Source organism: Galeopterus variegatus, unplaced genomic scaffold (assembly GCF_000696425.1).
Source record: "Galeopterus variegatus unplaced genomic scaffold, G_variegatus-3.0.2 Scaffold690, whole genome shotgun sequence".
In the NCBI taxonomy this organism is placed as follows: domain Eukaryota; kingdom Metazoa; phylum Chordata; class Mammalia; order Dermoptera; family Cynocephalidae; genus Galeopterus; species Galeopterus variegatus.
The window spans coordinates 284,592-290,122 of NW_007726801.1; the positions used below are offsets into that span (position 1 = coordinate 284,592).

At 48.5% G+C, this 5,531-nt stretch overlaps 1 protein-coding gene across 1 annotated transcript in view; it reads right to left on the reverse strand.

The window, feature by feature from the left end:
• The window catches only part of TBXAS1 (thromboxane A synthase 1 (platelet)), a 150,757-nt gene that overhangs the window by 60,874 nt on the left and 84,352 nt on the right, over positions 1 to 5,531 (reverse strand). The gene's annotated exons all lie outside the window — the stretch shown is intronic.

Sequence of the window (5,531 nt, forward strand, 5' to 3'; positions counted from 1 at the left end):
TGGACTTTTCAATGCCTGAAACTGACCAGAAACCTTTGAGATCTGTCCAAGGTATCACCAAGGAAAGAGAAAGGAGATTCACCCAAGTACATTTAAAGGACATAATAGGAGAAAACACCACACGGTTTCAAGTTTGTACCTTACTTAGTTCAGACTATTCAAAATACTGGTTACGCAGCTGTCTTGAGGCCACTAGGGGAGATCCTGCCTGAATATGGAGGATGCCCAGAGCAACTGGAGCCAAGAGACAGGGAAAGAGAACAACCTGGATCCTGCGTCAAGCCGTACCTGAAGGCAGCCCTAGCTCTGGGTTTTCAGTTACTCGGTCAGTGAGCTCCCTGAGTTTTCTGTCACTGTCCACAGAAAGAATTCTAACTGACAGTGCATGTTTCTGCTCTTTTCCTTGGAGCAAGGGACAGAGTTCTCATCAGATTCTCATAGGCCATTGCTATAAAAGGAAATGGCTCAGCTCCAATCCAGCAGCCTCAGAGACAGAAACAAGGGAAGCGCCCCAATGAGCTGTGTGGACGCTCTGCAGAGATGTCACAGAAGAGCTAGACCAGGATATCCTGTGTGTAGAGGCTGGAGCCCCAGAGTCTGGCATTAACTGGCACTCGAGAAATATTTGTTGAATGGAAACCAGCAGGAAGATTCTAACAAGTCATACTTTACATGCAAATTTTCAGGAATATTTTCAGGAAAATATCTAATGTGTGAACATCTAATCTGCATCTCCGTGTCCTGACAGATGGCCCATATTAACACAGCTCTGATTATAGTTAAAAAAANAATCACATAACAAAAGAAATTCGAAACTGGGAGCTTCTAATCTGGGGACCACGGAGTCTACATACATGGGTGGACACACATTGTTTTCTGGCCACCCAGAAGCCATTCACCCCACTTCCGGTAACAGGGATTTGGAGATCCACCTCACCCCCTTGTGGGATCTGAGTGGCTTAGTTGAGGCCCCATCTAGACCCCAGCTGCAGGGGTGGGGAACATGCCCCAGGTGTAAGCCAACCAGTGTGTCATATCCCCCTCAGCCCCAGTGATTGGTTGAGGGGTGGACGCATGACCCAGCTGATCTCTGCTGGTCAGGTGCAGTCAGATTTGCTGAGACTTCTAGGAAAGAGACTCTTGCTTCTTCATGCTGAACTTGAACCTGCTCTTCACCACCCCCATCCTCAGCCTACAAAGACATTGGAAGGTTTAAGAAAAACTTATCGGAGCAAGGAACCATCAGCCTAGGGAAGGGTGTTCCCCCCTTCCCTGTCCCAAGCCAAAGAAGGAGATCTCCAACAGAGCCTCTCATAGAGACAGGGCTGCTGCCCGAGCCTGGCATTTCATTCTTCTTGGTTGTCTGCTTCTGCAGCAGAATTGCTAATTTGCCCTCTCTGCCTATGAGAGCGAAGAAAAGAAATTGGAGAGAAGTGGCAGGCAGGTCCGAGGGAGGGATGGCAGAGGGGGCAGCCACCACTGGTGTAGCCAAGGCATGTGTCTCCCTAGGGCCCCGTGGATACCACAGAAGGCATCACAGCTCGAGCTATGCTGCCAGTAACCTGCTCAGGACAGCTGACTGCCATGAGGACGTTCAGCACCCAGAAGCCGTGGGCAGGAACTGGCCGTGGGAGCTGGAGCCCATCTCCACCTTGGGGAATTGGGGAGTGGGGATGTCCCGAGAGTCCTCTGAATAACTCTGTGTCATCTCAAGGAAGGCACTGAGAGCAGCCTCAGGCAGGTGGGATTTGGGAGTCTGTTCACAGGCCCCAACCCCTGGAGGACAAGGAGGCCCAGGAAGGGCAGGGGAGGAGAGGGAGGAGCTGAAAGGACTGACCACACCATCCCCAGGGTGGTGTCCTCAGGCCGAAGGGCAGCCACGGATAGAAGAGCATTAAATCGGGTCTGAGAACTAAGTTTTAACCTGGACCAGATTGGTTTGGACTTTTCAATGCCTGAAACTGACCAGAAACCTTTGAGATCTGTCCAAGGTATCACCAAAGAAAGAGAAAGGAGATTCACCCAAGTACATTTAAAGGACATAATAGGAGAAAACACCACACGGTTTCATGTTTGTACCTTACTTAGTTCAGACTATTCAAAATACTGGTTACGCAGCTGTCTTGAGGCCACTAGGGGGGATCCTGCCTGAGTATGGAGGATGCCCAGAGCAACTGGAGCCAAGAGACAGGGAAAGAGAACAACCTGGATCCTNAAAGGCCTACAAATATTCGTTGAGTGGGTACCATGTGCAAGGCTGTACAAAGCAACACTATGGTGACTGCTGAATTAATTTTTTTTAAAAGACAACCTCTAGATAATCCCATTGTTCAGTCAACACTGAACATCCCAACTGCTGCCTGGAGAAAGAAAATGACCTGGGGGCTTGCATGGCTGGGGCGGGGCTTTGGGCCTTGTTTTTTCTTGGAAGAGGGGTCTGGGCCCTGCGAGTCTAAGACTGTATTCTCAAGGTGAAACCACTTGTGTCATAATCACCAGGGCTGTTATTAAACATGCAGATTCCTAGCCCCCCGCCCAGACTTATGGAATCAGAACCTCTCAGGGCAGGCCCTGGAATCTGCATTTATTNCCCCCGCCCAGACTTATGGAATCAGAACCTCTCAGGGCAGGCCCTGGAATCTGCATTTATTTTTTATTTATTTATTTTAAAAGATGACCGGTAAGGGGATCTTAACTCTTAGCTTGGTGTTGTCAGCACCACGCTCAGCCAGTGAGCAAACCGGCCATCCCTATATAGGATCCGAACCCGTGGCCTTAGTATTACCAGCCCTCACTCTCCCGAGTGAGCCACAGGCCGGCCTGGAATCTGCATTTAAACAATTTTCCCTGATGGTTCTGTGTACACTAAAGTCTGAAAAATGTTACCTGCTGCAATCTGTTTATTTGCCCAGGGGGGTCTCAGCACCTTGTGACATGCTTCGCAGCCCCGGAGGAAGTGGTCCTCGGGGGATGAAGCCCCAATCCTAACCTGGGGGGATTGAAGGAGGTCAGGGTTTGGTGAGACAGCATCACCCTTGAGGTCATGGTCAGTTAAGGCCAGGCCAGAGGTAGGGGCGTGTGCACGAGGGCCTTTGAGTGGAAATGCTCACTGTGCCCCCTGGGAGATGAACACAACCAGACATGACTCTGCTTGCAGTGCTGAGACAGACTCCCAGAGCCCCATGGCTCTGGAGGGTTTTATTTGGAAGGGGGATATTGCTTAATAGATACAACGTATTGTTTCTCGGCTGGTGATTGAATTCCCATGACTTCTACCTCTTAGAGCTTTTGCCCCCTCTCCAAGCCTCTGCCACATCTCCTACACTGCCAGGCACTCACTAGAGGCTTCAAAGTCCTTCATGTGACCTGCCTTCTGCTTTATTTGAGATCAGGGGGCTCAACTTCCCTCCGCTGCCTTTCTAGGAGAGCATCCTAAGCTTCCTTTGGGAAGTCACCCTGCCAAGTTCTCAGTCACATGACTTAGTGCGATGGACCCCAGGGCTGAGGCTGATTGGTGCAAGCGCATTGGTGCTCCCATGCCCCTGGCCACAATAGTTGGATCAAGAATGGGCAGTGACCTAAGCATTTCGATCAGAGTGACCTTCATGACTCTTGCTGAGAATTTTAGGCCACAGACCCTCTCTTCTCCATTGGTGATGAGCAAGGAGGCATGTGGACCCAGAGGACCTTGGCAGGCTTCTTGGGGCATTGAGAGGACTGTGAACAAGGCCAACATCAGGAAACATAGCCAAGAACTAGGGAGAAGAAACTGGAATCTGGGTACATCTTTGAGGTCTGGATAAAGATTGCCTGAAGCCACATCTATTCCTGAGTTGCTGAATTATTTGTACTCACTAATACAAATTTATGAGTTTTTTGTTTGTGTGCATGGTTCTTTTTTCTTAAATCAATTTGGGTTGGGGTTTTGATACCTGCCACTAAATGCATCCTAACAGATGTGGCTTCCAGCTCCCCTTATTTCTCCTGCAGTAATGTACCCCAATCCTCTTTGGTCCCTCTCCCTCCCCTCTCCTCAATTTAAAAATAAATAAATAAACAACTACCTCTATAACAGGATACGATGGGTGGTAGGGTTATTTGGATTCATGGCTTGTTGAGACTCCATGCCCAAAGAATATTGATTAATGGATCAATGTCAATCTGGAGGGGAGCCCTGTCCTGCTCAACAGTTTAATCAATGAGTTGGATGAAATAAGAGACATGCTTAGCAAGTCTCAAAAGACACAAAGCTGGAGGAATTGCTAATATGACAGATGGCAGAATCGAGATTCAAAATTATTTTGACTGACTCAAACAGTAATAAGGGTAAATATAAACTCTTGCATCTAGGCTCAGAAAATCAATTGTATAAGCAGGTGGACTGGGGAGACCTGCTTGGCAGTTGTCATAATGACATAGAACTTGAAGTTGACCAGAAGCTCATGTTGAGTCAAAAGTTGAGACAACTAGTAACACAGTTAATGCAGTTTTCAAATATTTAAAAGCTGCTACAGAGAAGAAAGACTAACCTTGCCTCTACTTCCCCAGTAGGATAAAGAAGTGGCATTTTCTGGAAAGTATTTTTCAGTTCATTGCATGAAAAAATGTTCTAATGGTTCCAATAATAGAACAGCCACCTTCCAAACCTGTGAGTGTAATAGTAATTACATCAGAATGTTACAGAAAGGATTCCACTATGGCAGTTTTCCTTTTAAAGCACAGATTTTTTAAATGATTCTCTTCAACAACTCGTAAGTCAAAGTAATACGCATACAAGCATCCTGGGGGAAATGAGGTGACAGAGCGTCCTAGCTCAGCAGCCCTGTGAGTTTGCTGCAAGTCCTCCCAGAGGGGCCCCCTCCAGAAGGAACGCCGGGCGCTGGACTCGGGCACTGACCTGACCCCATCTGCGTGCCGGAGCCCACCTGGCCCTCATTTGTGCTCAGCGTGGCCGATTGGAGTCCGCTCCTGCCTCCACACGTGGCTCCATCTTCCAGCTCACACCCGCCTCCCTTGCACGGCAGCTGCACAGTCAGAGGGTGGGGAAGTGGCACCTCCCTCCCCATCCCTGCCTTTGACCCAACTCCTTCCTGGGACTTTGCAGCGTCCCCAAGCCAGGCCTGGTCTCACGACCTGCCCCAGACGGTGAAGCTATGTGCACACTTTGTCTTTTTTTCCCTTCTGTTGTTCTGAATGCTCCATATTACTTGCTAACCCGGAGAGACGGATAAGCTGGGTGATGACCCCACTTCATCTTTTTCTGTGTGTGTGTGTGGCTGGCCAGTACGGGGATCAAACCTGGACCTCAGTGTTATCAGCACCATGCTCTAACCAACTGACTCACCAGCCAACACCCCATTTTATCTTATAAACTTAGAAGATGGTTTTAGCAAGTTATTAAAAATGTTCACTTCTACAAACACAAAATCAGTTCCTCTGTGGCTATCACATGAACAACTGGACTCAATTCGTACTCACGTATTTCTCCTTGAAAAGGTCCACCTCTCTCAGAAGCTTTTCTTGGCAGTCAG